This window comes from Poromitra crassiceps (genome assembly GCF_964638095.1).
Source record: "Poromitra crassiceps genome assembly, chromosome: 16".
NCBI classification, from domain to species: Eukaryota; Metazoa; Chordata; class Actinopteri; order Beryciformes; family Melamphaidae; genus Poromitra; species Poromitra crassiceps.
The window spans coordinates 6089568-6111094 of record NC_139645.1 but is presented as its reverse complement, the minus strand read 5'-3'; the positions used below and the strand labels follow the sequence as shown (position 1 = coordinate 6111094).

General features: G+C 43.4%; 1 protein-coding gene across 1 annotated transcript in view; it reads left to right on the top strand.

Moving 5' to 3' along the window:
- The window catches only part of znf609b (zinc finger protein 609b), a 135435-nt gene that overhangs the window by 62591 nt on the left and 51317 nt on the right, over positions 1–21527 (top strand). The gene's annotated exons all lie outside the window — the stretch shown is intronic.

Genomic DNA, 21527 nt, shown 5'->3' with positions numbered 1-21527 from the left:
TATTAAGATGACATTTCAAAATGAGTAACGTTACTGTTTGTAGTTTGTTCAAAGTGAAAATTAACGTAAAACTGCAACTTCATTGAGACATTTGTATCAAAAAGGAATTGTTACCTTGGCTTGTTACCATTATTATGGTATGCTATTCTATCATAACAGTAACTGTAACTGTTCCTAAAGAGCTATGCTAGTTGCAAATGTAATCAAAGCCAAGCTATGCTATCTCTTACTTGGCTCTAATTCTTCTACAGTCCCATACGTAATAAGTTCACAGTTTTGTGAAACACTTGATAGTATATCAAGTATAATTTGTTATTTGGTATAATTCAATGTATTATCTATGGGAAAACATCATTCAAATGATAGTTTGAATCGACCACAGCTGTTGAAATAGCCAACAATAGGAACGGTCGCTGAAATGTTCACTTCCTCTTCCTAGAATCCAGCTACAATTAGCGACTGAGTGTCGAGTTTCATTTGTCCGTGAAGATTAGCGTTGGAACCATAATGGCTTTTCACGGTATGAATCAATCACGGCATGAATGGATTCAATAAGGAAGACTTAGCAATGTGCTCTGTGATGGCCAACAGCTCAGAGCGAGCTGGGGGATGCAGTGCGTTCCCTGAAGCTGTCTGACATCTGATACACCAGACCTACTGCTGCTCTTATGGCTTTTATGACCACTCAGTGAAGAACAGCACCCTCGACACGTATGATGTTAAGTCCGACTACAGGAAATAGTCCAAACAATGTTGTGTTTTTCCCCCCTGATGATGGACGCGGGTTTAATTTTCTTAACATTCATCATGTTTACTGGTAAAAACAAACAAACTGATTCATCCATTTTTGGAGGCAGCCTTTGTCATTTTAAGTTGGCAGAGTAGAGACACTGCGGAGCGCGTCGTCATTCAGAAACCACGCCCAAAATGGGGGGAAACAAACCCCCCCCCCCCCAATCCTGGTGTTCTCCTAATGTCACGTGTTGCACACAAAGATCATATATACGGACGATGAACACTCCAACTTACTTCCTTGACAGCTAGATCCACATTTTTCTTCTGGCCAATTCTCAATGGCTTCCTTGTTTTGCTCAGGAGTACAAAAACGATGACGAATTTTTACATTTGTTGTCTGCGCAGCCCACCACACAACAGCTTTTAGCTGTGTTTAATTCAAGGAAAATGACGCTGGTGTATGGAAGTGAATGGAGAGCTTTCCCCCCGTGATGGGCGGGGCCTATCACTGCAATTTCATGCAGTGTCTCTATTGCTACATCGGTTGCAGATAACCTTTAATGCAGTATTATTTCTTTTGGGAGACATTGCCTGTATTTCACAGTGTTGGGCGAGTTACTTTCAAAATGTAATATACTACATATTACTAGTTACTTTCATTTGAAAGTAATAGGTTACTTTACAATATTACTGTCTGTGTAGAGTGACTCGTTACCTATTACACTACTTTTGGATTACTTTCACATGGGCGCCCCGGAACATCCCGAAAAATAATTTAAACCGTCTTGAAGTCAGTGTAAACCATCCAAAATTCTAAATTGTATCCTTTTCCTTTGTTATTGCCATCTATATTGGCTATTTGAATAAAAACACACAATTTGATTAGGAAATTATTGTATCTTTATTTAAATATATGCTTTGATAAAGATTTTTTTTTTTAACTCAATTGGTAACTTGTGTTACTTGACAAAGTAACTGGTATAATATTACTGAAATCCTATTGGTAATAAGTCATATTACTGAGTTACTGCTAAAAGTAATATATTACATGTACAATATGTTACTTTTGTCATGAGTTACCCCCCAACACTGGTATTTCATCACGTGTCACCCCCCCCCCCCCTCACCATTTCAACGTTGACACCGTGGTACACGAAGGTTATAAAAGAGCTGCTTAGCCATTCAGCCACACTTATCTTGTCCACTCATGGAGTTGATCTATCATTGTGTGTGTTGTATGGCCTCGGAGCAGAGCCCTTTTCACCGTGAAACACAGCCGTGCAGGGAGGTGCCCACCACTGTTTTTGTCTGTCACCGTGTTCCATTCTTTAATCCCCCACAAGCCCCGGCGATGCCTGGTGGAGCCGTGTGGGGGGAGGAGCCGTGTGTGGGGGGAGGGGGCTCGCCGCCAGTGCAGAGCAGAGCACGCCTCCGTCCTTTCACCGAGAGAGAGAGAGAGAGAGAGAGGTGGTGGTGGGGGAAGGGCCGCGAGTTGCGAAGGAGCCCTGTTTGACTCCCTCAAACATCCAGGACACCCAGTCAGGAATGCGAGCTGCAGAGTCTCTCCTCAAAGACAGCTTGAATTGTGGAAGGAAATTTTCGGGACAGAAGGCTTAGCAATCACAATGTACTTAGAATGAAAAGGCTTCCCCGCGAAGCACCGCATGGGTCGGCCGACAATATTGAATAGAGGAGGGGTCACAACTGTGCTCGCACAGCTCTCCTTATGCTTGGAAAAGGCCCGCTGATCAAAATGGCATGATCATATCGCTAGACGTTTGCTCACATTTTGGCTAAACCGTCTGTCTGACATTTTCGCCAGGCATGTGACAGAAATTATAATATCACTATATAGATGATAACAACAATATAATGATAACAATAATGGTAATAATACAGTAATAATAATAATGGTAATAAAATGAGTTATAAAATAAAACCATATCCATCAAAATTCTGTATGGAGGTTTTGGATTTGGGAACTTGTCTGCCTCATCATAATTGTGTGGTGGCCTGCAAAAACCCTTCACAAACAGATCAAAGTTTTATCAAATGAAGCTATATAGTTAACATCGCTCATGCTTTATAGTTTAGACTGATGAAGGGAGGGACCTTCCTCTTAGCTTGTAGCTTGTTGTGTTAGCTATTTACCATAAAACTGTCTCCAGAAGAGCAAATATCACTGTGGTGGTGTTATGACAATAAATGGCTGGTTGGAGCCCAAAGTCATACACAAAATGACTTTGACAAATCTATTTTGATATTGTGGTTTTTCAGTTGGCTAATGTTAGATAACGTTAGCTTGCTTGCTAATGCGAAATGCGCATTAATTGCCTTCTAGCTAACTAAGCGAGCCCCAGGTGTCATTCAATAAATTCAATAGTCTTGTGTGGATAATGTAACAAATAATGTAACAATAATGTCCGCAGATTTATCCAGACTCCCGGCCGTCCCGGCTGAAAATTGGCCAGATTGCTGTTTGCAAATGACTTTTATCAGCGAATGTCATAACGTTAGCTGATAACGTTACGACTCGCATAATTGCGCTGAGTACAAGCATGCGCGCCAACGCGAGAGCAAGAACAGGCCGACTGCAGTTACGCTAACAGCCACCGGTTTCAATAAGAATCAGAAATTCTTACACACAGGCCTTTAAAAGAATCATTCTCCATGATGTACTATGGATTTGAAAGTAAGAAAAATACACGCAAAACCCATTTTTAAGCCACGTTGGCTAATTGCCGGCCAACAACGTGCAGCGGCAACATCTGACGCCTAACCGCCGTGTTCTCCCACACCCCCGCACAATTTGACTATGAATTTGGAATAAGTCCTTTACTAGCTGTCCCCAAGTGCAGTTTTATACCTGTATAAATGTGTAACCGTGTCTTACTAACAGTCTTATTCTCAGCGGTTGAGGCTCACTGCTGTGGCTACATTGTCTCTGTCTCTAAGTTAAAGCTCCCCAAAGCTTTGGCCACGAAGTCCATGTTGAATAAATCATCCCTGCGTTCCGTAATACAAGTGCTGCTAAACCCCCCTCAGACCGTGTCTCGCTCTCCCTCCTCTCATTATACAAGCCGAGCGGAGTAAGCCATTCGTCAGCTGCCCCCCATGTGCTGCTAGCCTTGACCAATGGAGGAGCAGCTCTCATGTGCTGCTGGCCTTGACCAATGGAGGAGCAGCTCTCATGGAAAATGACATTGGCAATGTTACTTCCAGAGAGGAAGGAGAGAGGAAAGAGAGGCTCCACTACTCGACAGTTGAAAGAGCCCAGCCGCCTCTCAGCAGCAGCATGATGTGCTGCTGAGGGAGTGGAGACCTGAGCTAACTCTCAGGTCTCCTGAGAGCTAGCTTGATTTCTTTCACTTTGCCTGCGTGCCCCGACTGACTGTTGCTATTGTGTTACAGCTCACTCCTTTTAAGTAGCGCCAGGGCTTTTAAAGGCCCTGCAAAAAGAGCAGGGAGTGTGTGACCCTATTAATGACGAGAAGCTTCCCACTTCTCTGCAGTGCTGCACACTGAGGCTCTTAGCGTACCTGTACAGTGTTGCTAGTGACGCTAATTCTGTGGAGAGGTGAGGTTAAGCTGCTGTTTCATTAACATATAAGACAAGATACCAGACCAAGACACATTTCTCCCATGGGAGACATATAAAGTGAACCTTGAACCTTGAATAACACGGGGGGAAAACAGCAGTATGAAAGAACTTTGAGTTTCTCCTCTGCCGAAGACACAAGATTCCCTGATGGTACTAACGTTCACCCAAACAACCTCAGGTGGTGGTCAGAGACACAGTATAGCCAAAGACGATGGGATTCAAGCAAGACGGCCCAACTTCAACTCACTTCCTGTCATTTTGTCACGTGGGTTTTGCCCATGGTTTTCCACGGACACGCCCACTTAGGAGACTTTCGGCAGGTTTGAGTCAGTGGTTGGCCACGCCTATTTAGGAGACTTGCTGCTACCAGTTGTTAGAATTGGCGGAGCCTGCGGTGACCCATCTATAGTAATATAATATCTATGCTATAGCCATGAAATACAGTGTGGCTAAGATACTACACAAGTTAAAATAAGCATTCACTCTTTTTTCATCTCAAATTGATTGACGGAGCTCTCGATAGGGAGCCAAGGAATGACTTGGATAACGAACATGTTTTAATATATTGTCATCCTATGAAAGCCTTGTTTACATTCGTATTGTATGTGTAGTGTACTTTAAGTTGATATTAAATAGCCCCACAATCAGAGGTTTCTCTCTGACGTTTGTCATTTCATTTTTTCCAAACAGAAACAGAAACGTTTAGGTCCAGCCTCCACATTTTGATAGGAGGAACTCCGAGCGAATGGGAGGGCTCCGTTTTTTTTTCAGCCAATACATGCACGGTATCATTCAGAGCCGACGCCCACCGACAGTACGTGTCCCCGCTCTCTACTAACAGCACAGAGGCAGCAAGCTAGCTAGCAACACAGCCTATCTCTGGTTTAGCTTACATCACAGAGGCAGCTAGCTAGCTAGCAACACCACCTATCTCTGGTTTAGCTACTAAATTTTGTAGTTATAAAACAAATATCTCATCAACGAGCAACGCATTGTCAAAACTAATTTGACCACAGCTAGCTAACGCTAACGGCAGAGGGCAATTACTGTAAATATATAATGTATATTTATTTATCATACTTCACTCGTCAGACCATTATAATGTCTGCCGTCATCACCCGTTTTTACCAACAGCTTATTTTTAGGACTTTGAGCCCAAGATAAGGTTACTTGTAGGGATTCACCGATCCACATTTTTTCACTTCCGATCCGAATCCGATACCTGAATTTGGATATCTGCCGATACCGATATTTTTCTTGAATATACAGTATAGGCAAAGATTTGGCCAATTAAAGTTTTTTTTTAAATATACCTTGCAAAAAGCAGAGAAATTTAAGAAAATATACAAGGCAAAGAAGGATACTATTATACATGGTCAAATTACGGCCAGCGCCCCGCCCCCTGTGCGGCCCGCGCTGGAATTGCAAAAAAAAAAAAAAAAACCCGATTCCGATCCAATTCGTGAATTAGTGCCAATATCGGCACCCGATACCGATATTGGATCGGATCGGCCGCATCCCTAGGTATTTGTCAACAAAATACACTGGGGAACACTGTGGCTAATGAACAGAGCAGGGGAAAACCCAGCTGCACATGAAATATCTTAAAATATGACCAAATCCACTGGAGGGGGGTTTTAAGCAAGGTTATGTAAAGCCTCCGCTTCACTAAATCAAGTGTAGAGATCCATTGTCTCCACTGACAAAGTGACAAGTCACGCACACACATGCCAGACACTCCATTCTGCCAAACTGTTTCTTCCTAGCCTAAAGCCTCCACTGCGTTATGATCCTCTATGCCCTGCCTAGAACTGCCACGATGACATAGTGTGTACACGGATCTCTTGACAACCCTGTGTTGTGAGAGCGCGTGTTAAAACGAGATCAAGCAATATCGCGTTGTTTACATTAGCAAATGTATTGCACGTAGATCAAGGCAGGCGTTTTACCGCTGTGGGTTCATGACTCTTGCGACTCCTGTTTTGCTGCCTGTTTGAAACACTGGCCCTCGGGGAGCCCCTCACTACTGCAGGAAGAGAAGAAAAGAAAATTGACTCTAATTGTTTTCCACGTGTCTGCCATTAGCTTCTGTCTCCACAGTCATGTGAAATGCTTTGAGCGTTACAGGCTAAACAAAAACACTGTACCACAAACAAAACATCTGAGGAGGTTCAAGAGAGTAGACGTGGATTATTAAGGTGCCAGGTTATCACTGAAGAACTGTCAGAATGGATGCCTGAAAAGTGAAACATCATAAAATAATCTGAATTTATTAATGGTGTTAGTGATTATATAGGTTGGTACATAGTGTATTTTCATTAGATGTGAAATTCTGCATCCTGGAGATACTGTGTCTTGTCAGACTAAGACGCATGCCATACATGACACACATTTGTAACATTTTTATAGTATCTCATTGACACCTATCTGTGTAAATGCCATCTACCGTCAACGGTATCATTTAGTAAAATGATCAAAGGAAAACCTCTCCTACATTGATTATTATTTTGTCCGCTGTACTTGACTGCCATCTTTGCACAAATATATTTTACTCTATGCTTCACTTTCCAGTCTTAAAAACTCAGTTGTGTGTTTGTGAAATTGATCCTTGGACTTATATGTAGATCTATTGTAATGATATTGATGGAGGCCCCCCCCCCCCCCCCATCATTTTAAAATGCAGATTTTCTTCTATTTAAAATCCACATGGACCTCATTTTGAAAGCAAATACAAACCATCCCACCTTGAATCATCTAGACAAAACAGTGAACCACACTAGGCAAGATCCAATAGCAAATGTTCATGCTTCAATGATCATGATCAAAACTATCGCACAACTGACTGGTAATCAGAGTATTTAGGGAAATTTGCTAATCTTTAATTAGTACTAATCTTAGTAGAATTGTAATTGTCCTGCATTACAAAAACTCATTTTCCTTCTGGACCTCAGCCCACAGCTTTCTGAATTTTGCTTGCAACGACGGTTGTTTGTATATGCCCCTGACATAGGGATATAATCTGTATTCATGAATTATGTACTATAATATATAGTCTAGCTATGATGAAGCTTGATACTATGAATGTCTTATAAAAGCAGTTAATATGTGTCATATGTGACATCAAAAATATACTCTGAAATGTTACATTGAATATCTCAAATGCTATATAAATAATATATATAAATTGAAAACAAGACAGAATTGCAGTAAATTCACAGTCCTTTAAAAAATGGCATTAAATTCACAGAAGATGGATAAAAAAGTAGTCACGCACGGCACAACCACAAACCTTGAAGGCAGGTGCAGGGCCAGAACCTTGAAGGCAGGTGCAGGGCCAGAACCTTGAAGGCAGGTGCAGGGCCAGAACAGGTCAACATGAAAGGAGAGAAGGTCGGCACACTGTAGCTCCAATCCATAATGTTTATTCGGACAAACCCCAGGGAATTCACAGAACACATTTGATTTTGCAAGAAAATACTGCTTTTATGCACTCAAACTGTATATAGATAAGAATATTTAGCTGCTAAGTCTCCTCCAAAACACCTGAAAGGTTTGCCTAATGGTGCCTATAAGCAGCTCACTGCCACACTTTAAATTGGTGTGTTCTGTGTATTTAACAAAGCACCTCTCCCTGAGTGATGGCTGGGTTGTTCTGCTGTATGGTTAATGGACTAGGTTCTTGTCTCCCACTGGACCGGCCACGCCTCCAGGCATCCACGCGTTCAAATGTTGTTTACCACCAAGGCCAATGGCAATATGTTATGTATGGTGCTGCTGTGCCTATGGCTACTAGGGCTGAGTCAAAAAAACAAGATTTTCCTGATTCAAATCGATCTTCATTTGGATGGTCCGTCTGATATCGATTCATAGATCTATCTCAATAAGGTGACGTCACACGGACTCACTCTCTCCCTCTCTCATCTTCCTGGCACACAGCCCCGCCCCCTTCCTTAACGAGCGGACTCTGCCCTTAGTTAACGTGCGATGGTGAAAACCTGTCCAGGCTCTGAGACAATATGGACTGGGATTCCATTTACACCTGGCGTTAACATGCATTTTCTGCAATCTGATTGCAATCAGATTGCAGAAATGGTTGTCCTCTCAATCCGCATAAAGTTGCTGTATCCAGATTGAGAGGACACATTGCATTTACACTTGTGTTCATGTGTACACAATGCATCCCTGGCCACCTCCGGAGGTGGTTTGGCCGATCAGATTGCAATCCTTCTTCAATGCGTTTTGGGGGTGTTTACACCTGTACTTTCAAGTGATAAAACACAATCTGATTGCAATCTGATCACAGAAAATGCATGTTAGCGCCAGGTGTAAATGGCCTCCTTGCTGAAGTGATAAAATACAATCAGATTGCAATCAGATTGCAGAAAATGCATGTTAACGCCAGGTGTAAATGGCCTCTATAACCCTGACGTGTGCATGAAGTACATACATGTTGCATGTAATGTGTGACACTTAGCTTGTGAATTATTCTGCCTGAATAGATCACCTTCTTACTGACATACTCTACCTCATTGTTATGTTGTTCTTTTAGCATAACTTAGCCTGCATGCTGACTTCTTGCTAGCTCAAGTGACTCAATACTTGTGTGTTCATGCTAATGTAGGTTATTTAAGATGGTGTAGTTGAAGTCAGTTCATGGAAATAAACAAGGAAATAAACAAACCCTCCAACAACAAAGGATTCTCTGACGGGCATAATTTCCATAATGTACCAACCCATACCAGTTTACAGAGGTTACACTTCCTCACACCTACCACACTATATTGTTTTGACTGCTGTAGTGTGTTGGTCATGTTAATGAAAAGTACATTCATCTAACTGCTTTGGGGGTAATTTTTTTAATGTAAACATTAATATTTTTAATAATGCACCAGGTTAGAGGGTCCCTTTTAGAATGTATAGATTTGTTCTCTGTAAATCTCCCTCATATTATCAAGCAAAATTGGTATTGTAGCTGTAATATCCCTACCTGAATCAATATCAAATTGAATTGAGTCGAATCGGAAATTTAATCAAATCGTGACCTTGTGAATAGGAATAAAATTGGGAAATCAGTGGCCATCATCAGTGCCCCAAAAATTATGTAAACACCTAACTCCAATCAGTGCAGTCTTGTATTTTTATTACAGCATGTAATTGTAGCAGTTTTATTGTGCAAATATCTTTCAGTATCTTATTTCCCTCACCTAATAAGCTTACCTTAGGCGATGTCTTACTCTACATAGTGCCACAATCCAAGAGTTTCTGCATCTACACTTCACAGTTACAGTAGATAACCTGTTTCACACAGTTTATTAAGAGCTGTGAATCCACATCACTGGATATATAGGTCATCATCAGTACCTTCAGAGCAACAACACAAATCCAGATTGGAGGAGCATCCTCAGGAGATGCCAGCAGGAACATTCTGCCTCCATGCCTCAGCCCCCGAGGCAGAGCAGAGAAGGGAATTTGCTGTGGCCCCAGTAAGTTTATAGTCCTGTTGCACAGGAAATCCTTCTCAGGAGGCACCAGAGGACCAGAGGCTGCTGTGCTGTGTGGAAATATTTCATATTGCAACCAGGTCTTCCCTTAGTCATAAACTCTGCCTTGACATTAAAGAATGTTTTAGTTTGATTTGTAGTCCTCTTTCCGCTGGGTGATTTGTAGTCACATTTGATTCTCAGTCTAATATGGTAAGCTTGCTTTACCACAAAAGTATTATGTACTTCAAGAAAAATGGAAGCACAATCTGGAAGAATGAAAAATGTAAAAGATCTGTGGTTGGAATGGGGTTAGTGTTGAAATGATCAAATCCCACGGTGAGAGCCTTATTGGCAAATTTTCAGCACTCAAATGATATCCAAATCCTTTCAATGTCCAAGTCTTTACTTAATTCTCCAATGCCGTTTAGATATAATTGATTCTAAATATTGATATTGCAGCCATGGGACTATCACCTTGACCAAGTGGCATGCAGACTTGAGTCTTTTCTTTAAATGGGTAATGGCGCAGCCTACCATAAAATCTACTTTTTCCACAACATACAAGGGTTGACTTTTTACTGATTCTAAATTGCTCCTGATGATTTTTGACAGAGCTTATCACACCTTGCTAGTCCATGGGGGAGGCCAAATACCAGTTTGTTGCTCCTATGTTACAATTTCAACCACAATCAATACGCTCCTGGGCTGCCTAGCTACTCATCAGAGAGCAGTTTCTCAAAACAAACCAGATCAAATTGATACAGTGTAACTGCAAAGAAGGTTTGAGAAACCCTGATTTACTCAGTATACTTGTAGTAGCTTGATACATGGCTTGCAAGACAATTGCTGATAGTAAGCTTAAGCTAACCATGGCTAACAGCTAATGCTAGCTCTTACAGTCCACTGGATTCACTCTGCTGCTGTTGCGTGGCTTTGCCTCCATCTGGTATGCCACAACAAGCTAAAGTTGGGGATTGGACATTGTGTTATTTTTAGTGTGACACTGGGTTTATGTTGTTTCATTAAATAGAGTCTATTAATAGAAATTGTGGCCCAAGCAGCTGTAAATGCTAAAGCAGCAGACAAATAAATGGTTGGAAAATGAATAGGAAAACAGAGTAAATGGAATAACAAAAGAAAAAAATATGGCATTGCCTTTATCAAAATCTATTATTTAGTTTACAAATAAACATATAAATTCAGTTATTTAATATTCATAATCAAATTAATGTAAAATCTGGATTAATCGCTTTATAAAACCAATCAGTCACTACAATTTGGTACACTCGAGGCTCTATACTTGTTTTTTTTTATACCAAAGATCAGTAATGCAGCTTCTTTTAAGTGAATTCTCTGTCTAAATAATTCAAAAAAATTAGAGGTTAATAATATAAGTGGGTCATCTTCATAAGGTCTCTCGTAGCGGTTTATCGTTTTCTAAACAGCACTCTAGCTTCAGATTAGAAAGAAGAACAAGCCTAACCCTAACCCTGTGAAACGGCGAAACGCGGCCGTAAAACCGTCATTAACAATTGATGGCGAAGCTCGACTACGGGGACACGAGAACATCTTTGGACGAGCCGTGCAGAAAAGCAATCACAGGTCTGTCAAACAAAACCCTGTCATGCTTTGTCTCCGCCGGCCGCCGTCCTCCATCTTTCCTCCCTGGCGAAGGAGCTTGAGTTTCCACGAGGCGTGTTGATGTGCGTCTGGATCCGTGTGCGCTATGAGGAAGGCATGCGGGCGAGCGGGGGGAGGGGAGGGGAGGAGGGCGCAGGGCTTGTACAACTAATTCAGCTCATGAAAGACTTATGCAGCAGCAGCAGCGAGAGGCGAGCAGCTGTCTTCCATTGTCAGCCGGCACACATATCCAGCGCGCCTCATTTCGCCTCTCGATGCGTGAGTAGCGAGAGAGAGTCTGGATGGGAAACAAACAAAAAAATGAAGTGTGTGTGGGGGGTGGGGGGGGTGCAAATATCAAGATTTTTATTGCCCCAAGACAGTCAATGTAGCCCTAGTTCTGTTTTTCCTATTTAAAAACCATGGTGGGTGTGTGGTTGGGCCACGGTCTAATAATACACCATGAGTCTATTCAGACCCAGTGTGCAGTATGCCGAAGGAGGCAGGAGGAGGGGGGAGGGGTAGAGAGAGACTGTGCTGTGGTAAGAGAGGGGAGAGAGAGGGCATAGGAGGGGGGATGGTGGAGGTTAAGAACGGCCTGAGATTAGCAAAGGAAAGAGGGGGGAGGGGAGGGAGGGGTGAACAGTGTTATGAATGGATAGAGTCTTTAACCCCCCCCAACACACTGACTAGTTTGTCACAGGCCTCTGCAGCCGGCCGTATGGAGGAACGAGAGGAGAAGCTTGGCTCAAAGTTCTGGGATTCCTGAATCCTTGAGGCATGTGGTCTGATTAGCAGAACAAAACCCACACAGTGGGGAGGAGCAGACGTGGCTTCTCTCCCCCCTCCTCTCTCTCTTCTCGCCTGGAATTCTCTACCAGTGAGGGAAGAAGAGAGGTGGCGAGGTGGAGAGTTTCTCGTGAATCGGCGCGCTTGTAAAAGAGTTTGCGCACGATGCCGTCGGGAGGAGGCCATGCTTGTTGTAAAGGGTCTGCTGTAGTGCCGACTGTGTTTTGGAGGGTTTCTCCGTCGTTTGTGAATTGCTTTGTGTTGCTGCTGCGTGTTCACTATTGTGTTGTTAGCCATCTGAAAAGATGTGTATCTTATGTCTTTGTTCATGCCAGGTCAAGCCTGAAATTCAGATTTTTTTTTTTGTCGGGCGTATATTTAAAAAGCGTTGTGGTGATCAAACTCAGGTTGATCGTACACTTGATGGTCACATTTGAACGCAAGAAAGGTGGTGAAAGAGATTAAGCTCTTGTGGAAGGTTGTTTAGCCGAACAAAACGGAAGTTAAGATAACAGCAAGGCAGCGTTTGAGCAAGAATGATCTTAACGGTACCCATTGATACCTGATGCAGCATTTGCATGTATATCCGTACACGCGTGTATATATTTGTGTGTATCCCTTTGAGATTGGTCTTAAAGGGATATACACACAAATGCTGCATCAGGTATCAATGGGTTAATACTTTTATAAGGGGTTGTAGCCAGCATGCTGCTGTAGAGAGAAAAAAATATGGGGAATCGCCAAGGTTTCCTATTTTGATGCTATTAATGTTGGTTCCTGCTGTAAATTCTCTATATCTTTGGCCCATGGCGTCTGGTCAAATAAAAAAAAACGTTTGGTCAAACGACATTTTTACTAAGTACACTATAAGTGACAATTCTTCGCTTAACTGTTACCTTCCTCATTTGTCTCATAGATGCTGCATGAAAGCTAGTTGCTTTTTTCCACATGGAATGGGATGAAAATGGAGGCTCCAAAACTTCCTTTAAGGTCCTATGTGTAAGAATTGGGAAGCAATTAACATGTATTAAGCGTTTTTTATTGAGTGAGTGAATAGTATACCCTTTAACATAACTTAAAACATGTCACCAGCCTCTCTCCATCCAAGGGTTCAGACTCTATCTATATGGTGATTTCTATGGGCCTACCTCTCAGCACATCAGCCAGTAAAAACCAGAGAAGAAGATCCAAACACTAGGTTAACGTTAGCTAATGGAGTCCACGAACATCAGCAAACAACCTGCAACAACAGAGACCACTAAAAAGTCCACCTAAGCAGCAAAAGAAAAAAAGTCATATCTACTGAAGGGGGGAGACTAGAGTGTTTTTGGTTCATGGAGGGACCTTTTAGCTTGTTGTATTAGCTTGTAGCTTGTTATGTTCACTGCTGTTTCCCATTAAACTTACTGCAGAAGACCTGATACCTCTGTGTTGTTGTTGCCAGAATAAACAGCTGGTTTGGAGCCAAAGGTGATGCACAAAATGACTGACCAATATATTGTGATATTGTGGTTTTACCTGGCTGTTAGATCATGTTAGCTTGCTTGCTAACGTGGCTATCTAGCTAACTAATCGATTTACCTGCCAGAAACCCCTCTAATTCATCCAATACCATCTTGTGTGGCGAATGTAACAGTCACAAATATTACTAACGTTATGCTTTTGGAACATTGTTTGGTGCAGTAATGGTCGGATCAAGTTCCTGTTCAGGTGCAATATGGGCCGGGCCGGCACATGGCACAACATAATCATCAATATATAAATTGATCTAAAATCCCTCTGTAATGTGTCTAATGTGCGTATCAGCTCATGTCTGTCATTTGCAGATGCAGTAGCTCTGTACTCAATTAACACATTCACTGCCAACAACGTATGAACACGTTTTCAGAATCCAGCTGTTCCCTGCCAACAACGTGTTTACACGTTTTTGGCATCGATTTTTTTTTTTTGACGGTGGGTTGTGCATCTAAGCCTTTTACATCTCTTATATAATTATTGGAGCCACCGAACGTTTACAACCCATTCCACCGACCCACTAAGTGGCAACAGTGCTCTCCTGGCTAGAGAAAGGAAAGCATTTTTTTAACTTGTCAAGCCATTCTCAGCCCAGCCATTCTCCTTTTCGCGCTGATTGCTGGCGATGCGGGATTGCAAATTTACATAATAGATTCAGCCGATCTACTATGATCGGGTGATAGATTACAGGTGGAGGAACACACTTTGAAACACGCAGCATAAATATGACCAGAATCGCAAAAGCTTCTCTCAACCAAAACTCCAAACGAGCGAGTCCATCCCGACTTCCTCAAACAGCGGCCCAGACATGCAGGCACAGGAGAGCAGCAAAGCACTGACTGGTGACAAGCTTGTCCGCCCACGGAGGGCGGAGTTGAAGCAACTCGAGAGGGAGGGAGAGAGAGAGAGAGAGAGAGAGAGAGAGAGAGAGAGGGAGGGAGAGCGAGAGAGAGAGCGAGAGGGGGAGGGAGAGAGAGAGAGAGAGAGCCAAAAATGAATGGTTAAAGTGACCGTTCCATCCAATTTCACAAAAAGCCGTTTATCTCTGAATATTCTTTTTCACGCTAAAACCATGCTGTATTCAACTGCTAATGCTTACATAACTACTAACTCTACAAACTAACTCTTTTAGACAGAGAAAGTACACATTCTATTAGTACTTTTGAGATATTGTATGTTCACAAACTCCAAGCTGAAACGAATCCTCGGCTCTTATAAAATGAGCCATAATCCTCAAAAAACGGCTTGGCAGAAGCTACCTACAGCAAAAAAAAACGTCTGGCAGTCAATGTGTTAACTGTTACGAAAGTCGAATTTCAGCCTGTGGGAATCACTGAATCACTGACTCACGCCGGAAAAGGAGAGGCAAATACATTAAATCGAGAAGAGAAAGACGTACACGGGTCGGAAAATAACGCATTGGACCACCGTCAACATTTATATCGCCAGCCGTGGCGAGGCGTAAATAAACCACCTTACTTGCAGGGTCGCTCTGCCGGGTAAACGGCCCGGCTTGGCAAACTTTTACACCAAAGACAATGCCAGTAGTTTGTGGATATTAGTGGGATTTTTGGCCAATCTAAAAGGGGCTTTTAGGAGATGAGGAACAACACCTAGGATGAGTGATCCATTTCAATCTGCTACGTTACAATACCATTCCAAGACACTGATCATTTTAACAATGAGTGTTTACTGAGAAAAAGCTATGCCCTAAAGATATTTAGTGTCTCCTCGTTAGTACATGAGATATTTATCTTCCTACAATCAGTCTTTTGTAAGTGTCGACTCCTATAGCACGCGGCTAGACTCCTTGTCATTTTGCGCTCACTTAAACCCGTACAGTGCCAGACAAGATAACTAAACAAACACAGACAAAATGGCTAATCCAGTTTGTTATCTGTCAGATGGTGTGTTGTATGGAGGGGGGTGGGGGGGGGGGAGGTGAGGTTGTTGTAGTCTGACTGAAGAGGTTGTCCGGGCTTATCCCTCTTGTTCCATTCTGCTGGATGTCAAAAGGCTATCTGCCAGGAATAGAGCAGGAGCCCGCATTTCAGCATGAGAAATTGGAGAAGCAAGTTAGATCATGTGCGTGCCTCTCCTCCACCACCACCGCCGCTCTCCATGTCTGCTAAGAGCCAAACCCACAGGTCAGCGCCGAGTGCAAAGCTTTTATACGGGCTTTTCTCTTAATCCACCGACTATCGTGCCCGTTTTCAAACGTAATTGAATCTCATCTGGTTCGACGCAAACAACCGCCTCTTTGATATGAAAATGGAATTGTGCAATATAGAGAGAAGTCCTCCTGCTTCCCTTTTGTGAGGCGTAGGGTTTGTGTTGGCGTGCGTGCTTCTTCCAAGCTTCTTGGAAGTTAGGAGATCTGAGATGATTCATTCTAAGCCACACAGACAGACAGCGAGGCTCTTGTGATGATTCCAGCCCCCTCCTCCTCTTCTTCTCTCTCCACTCATCTTCTCTGAATGCACGGCCTTTATAATTCACCCTAAAAAGGCTTTCAAAAGGGGATTATGCCACTGATAGAGATTAAAGCCAGAACACGCTCTGTCCTTTGGGACCAATGTCAAACATTCATGAGTGGTGTGGCTGCCGCTCCTACCATGTACAATATAGGATTGTGTTTCGGAGCGACCGGTGCTCAATTTGCAGGGACGAAAGTACACAAATTATTGATGTGATGGCGATGGTGATGTTGTCGGTTAAGATTGTTATCAATGTATTTGTGGTCGGTGCTTTTTCTTCCCCAAAGCTTTTTTTCAACCCTAAAGTACAGAATGGATCAACAACAGAGCAGATGCGCGAGTGACATATAAAATAATTTTCCGCTACACAAAAGTTGTCTTCTCCGGGGAACTACTATGGCGCTGACGGCTGTGTGGTGACTTGAATATCACCCAGCAGGCGACACTACTACAGCCCAGCGTCACTCATAACGGAGCTACTTCGTAGAAACGTACGTGGACGTTCGGGTTTGAAATAGGGATGGGGGAGAGTACTCGGGTACTCGAGTACTCGTTTGTAACGAGAGTACTCGAGTACCGTTTCCGCTGTCCGGGTACTCGCCCCACCCCCCTCCCCTATAAAAATGGCCGATCTAACGTTAACAGCGTCTGGCGAATCGCCAGCAACACAGACGTCCATGTATATTAACGCAATCTATATTCAGCAGATGTAAAATAAACAAGATTTGATTGCAGTTGTTTTCCGTTCATGGCCAATTTATATATAGATGTGCAAGCAAAGATGGTAACGTTAGATGTTTTTTACTCAGACGGACCACTTTGACTAACGGACCCCTGACAGTAACTTTGTTTACCATAGCCAAACGTTCCGTGTTTCACCACGGGCAGGGACCATCACTCGGATGTTGTTGGTGGTTTTTGCGGTTAACGTTAGCGAACATTATTATTGTTTGCAGTTATCATGTTTGCAGTTATCACTTTTTGGCAGAACACCAGAGTTTTTAATAAGTGGATTTACTTAACAGTGATCAAGAAGCAGTATGGAATGATTACCGACATGTATTGGGAATTACTTTTACTGAGGTAGGCTAACGGCTAACACCGGATCACCTTATCACAGTCAATCTGTAAAAACTAAAAAGTGCACCAGGCAGCGCTTTTTCCATGCAAAATTGGTAATGTGTGTGAAGTTGCTGTGAACAGCCCCATACAAAGCAGATCACCCCTGCTCTCATCACAGGCATTTGGCGAATGCTAATGGTAACTGCTTAACATAGCCAAACTTAGGATCTTTCATGTGTGTGTGTCGTTCCCCCGGGAGGGGGGGGGGGGAGTACTCGAGTACTCTTTCATAACAGAAGGAGAGTACTCGAGTATTTAAATCCCTTACAATGCCCATCCCTAGTTTGAAAATAGTAAAAAATGTGTCGTTCCTTCTGTATTGACATTTTCACGCACAACCTCTCAGCTCCGCCGCCCGCGAGGCTCAGAGTAAACGGTCTGCTTCTGGTTTGAAGGTGCGTTTGTTTTGTCGCCCGTCGCGTCCCGGGTTGTGTGGAGTTACTTTTGACGTGGTTAAGCACCGTGATGGCCCGAAGGCACCAGCCAGGAAACTATCTCACGAAGTGACACCTCACGTTACTTGACTCATACATGACCCATACATGACCTGCCCTGGGCTGCACCGTGGAGATAGAGAGACAAAGCGTTTGAATACTGATTTGGACCTCGAGGTGATTCAGTGCTCGATGTCTGCCGGGCCGTCGGCGCTGGACGATAGGCCTATATCACTATCAGGCATGTCCACAGGCCGGCCCGGGGGCCAATTGTGGCCCGCAGAGCGATTTTAAGCGGCCCTCGGCTCGTCTCTCAAAATATACTATATGTGGCCCTCCACACAGTATTGGTTAATCAAGCAAGTTCAATAAAAAAAAACATCCGTTCACCTAATGATGACAGCACTATCATACAGTTTGGAGACAAGCACCAAGTAGGAACTATGCAGGCAGAACTAATCTTTTCAGATGGTAAACAAAATCTTTAGAGTGTATTGTATTGTATGGGATGTTTTTTTTTTCCATTTTTTATAACTCATATGATGCGAGAAGCAGCTCCCCCCCCCCGGTATTTTCACATGATATAATCTGGCCCCCGTTCAAAAAGGTTAGGACACCCCTGGCCTTATGGCCCAATTCCACCGCAGCTAGTAGCGCGGTCCCGCTCCGCTCGACTCGATAAATGGTCTCATCCCACCGGTAAAAACCGGCCCAGCCCGGTTTGATTTGAGGCTGAGTCGTGCTACTTTAGGTTCCTGCCTCGTCGGGGTTCTATTCTGCGAACCCGGGTTCATACGGTGACGTGAAAACATTGTAGACGACTGATTGGTCAGGCAGAATCGTGTTTACTGTCTATCCTACTGACTGTCAATGCAGCGCTGCATACCAGTTTAGTGGGGGCTTACCTTCTCTTATATTATGTTATTTCCATCAGTCTTTTGTGTTGCTGCCTTCGGCGCTGGTGAAATAAAATCGATCTCCTTGCTCAGCTTTAACATGCGCTCCTCGGGAAGCCCTTTGTAGTTGCCTCCGCTAGGCCGCAGGCGAAGCCGCGGTCTTGCTTGTTGAGCTGCCGCTGGGGTTCTCCTCGTAGCGCCTCTCCCGTCCCCGCGCAGTGCATGCATGTGAGTTTGAGTAACAACAAAGTGATATCCATTCTCCTAGCCGATTGTCACATTTGCCCATGTACACTGTAGGTCATTTAGAGGCACCAGTATTTCATAATCAGTTTAAAAGTTCCGTGTATTGATTTCAATTTAACGTTATACTTATAGCCTACTTCGGCAATGGGCGGAGGGCAGATATGCGGTCCCATTGACGACCAGGTGTGGGCGGAGGCAAGTAAACTTGCTATGGAAACAGAGTCTATATCAAGTAGAGCCGAGTAATACCAGATAGAGTGGAGCTGTACTGTGCTGTTATATGTGGTGGAAATGAGCCATTATAGTCCCATTCAAGGCCTTCTTCTGCCTTGTACCTCCAAGCTAGGTTGTGTTGACTTGTGCAGCCAGCGAGCAGAGCTCCCCTCTCTCTCGTGAGAGTAATACAGTAAAGCTGTTGTTGAGCACGCAGGAGAAAGCAGAGTGTTTATGTGAGCGTGTGGGAACGAGGCAGAGCATCTTGTAGCTTACTGACCCGGGCCTCGGGCCAACCGCTCGGAATAATGCCTCATCAGCGCTGAATCACTAAAACCCTCTCGCCCAAATCCACTGCGCCCTGAAAAGAGGTTTTTATCGACGCGTTAATGTACCGATGCCGTTGCATTGTTCTTTCCCTCCCTGCCCAGCTCAGGTTTGTGTTGCCGTTGCCAAAGCCCTGCTTTCAATCTCGTGTGACACAGAAGCATTTTGACTTTGGCATTTGACTTTGGCACGAACGAGTCACTGTTTACATGGCTTTTACATTGATCCAGTTGGCAGAGGCTCTCTGAGCAGGACCCCAGACTTGGCGCATGGTGAGCTGAACACGTTATATAGAGAATATGAAATATGAGGTTATGAACTTATGATGACTAACGGTGGAAATGCATCATGGGACATGGCTTGCGGCGCGACACGTCTCGCCGCAGACCGCCCGCAGCAGAGCGCGCCCAGTAGAACCACGAGACGCTGCTACATCCACAATGGAAGCCACGCTCCTCTCTAGTTTTGCGCGACTGGTCTCTTTTTTTTCCCTCTCTCTCTACGCACGGCCCCGCGGCCCTCAACCAGGTGAAAACACCATAGAACTGTGTAAAAAAATGACTACAATCTGTATTAAAATGATTAAAATTAATTCCTCGTTGTACCAGCAGAGCAACCTTCTGGGTGTATCCATGATCCTGTAGCTAAAACGATCTATTTAATTGATTCAGTACCAATAAGCTATAATATAGCCTAAACTTCCAAACCCTGCATAACCAATTGCATTATCACTTGTCAAAACGCAATATCCTACTTGAAAATCTCCTCAGAAACGCACAGCTGGCACCAGTGTAGGAATTTAGCCAGGGGCAAGGGCAAACGTGACCCCAGGAAATCTCAGAATGCCCCTAAAAACCATGATCCAGGGGCAAAAATTGCCCCCAATATTTTCATAATTTTATTTTCATTCAATTCATTTAATGTCCATCTCTTTTTTTTTTTTTCAATATGTTTATTGTCATTTTTTTCCTTATACACAATATACAGTGACAATACAACTTTAAAGACCAGACATTTTACAACATACACACACACATACACACACAATCAACCTGCAACAATTCAAACTAAATACCGATAAAACAAATCAAACACTTCCTCCACATTGCTCACTTTTTTTTTTTTTTACAAACTTTCAGGCAAGACCTCCGCCTCCATCTCTCATGAAACGCATGTATGGCTCCCAGAGCTGAGCAAAATCTTTCCCTTTGCCCATAGCAATGTATGTTAGTCTTTCCAGGCCAATACATTCAGAAAGTTCCCGTTTCCATATTCTTAGTGATTTAATGTCCATCTCTAACACACACTCAGCACCTGCAAGCTGGTTGCCAGAAGAAGACGACACACTCACCCAAACACCACCGTTGTTGCTTATGCCAAAATGTTGTAAATGCCCCCAGTTTTTAGACAGTGGGCTCAAAGGTTGCCCCCAAAATATTTGTTACATTTTCCTACACTGGCTGGCACGCAACCACACTCTACAAATACACATTCTGTGTAGTAGCAGGTTTTAAAAAAACCTCGCTCCACCCTGCTGACGTGACGAGTCGTGCGTCCGTGTGTTCCATGTGTTGCAGCTGTAGGTTATGACTAAGGAGGATGTCAGTAACGCACCCATGTAAACCAGCACTCGACTGTAAATTACCAGTGCAAGCAAAGTGCACATTGGTTGGGAAATAGGCTATTTACTGCCAAGCGAGAGGCATCGCAGGCACCGCCTAATGGCAGGCTCCCCTCCAGCAGTGTGTCGTGTGTGTAGCATGTGTTCTCTGTGCAAAGGCTCAGATTTGATAAGCTACTTATGGATACCATTTTCCAAAATGTCCTCATTCTTAAGATGTGGCGTTGACATTGATATTCCCCTGTGTTTCTCTACGTCTTTTGCACTGCAGATGATTAAGTCTTCTTGTTACCGTAGATAGACGACGCTCATTCCAGACCTTTGATCTCTGTGTCTCTTGTTAAATTGCTTTTATTTGCATGATTTACCACAAAAGCCTTGAAAGGCCATAAGTGATAAGAGATGTCTTCTCTCCTCGAAAATTGCCAATGACTACGTTTACATGCAC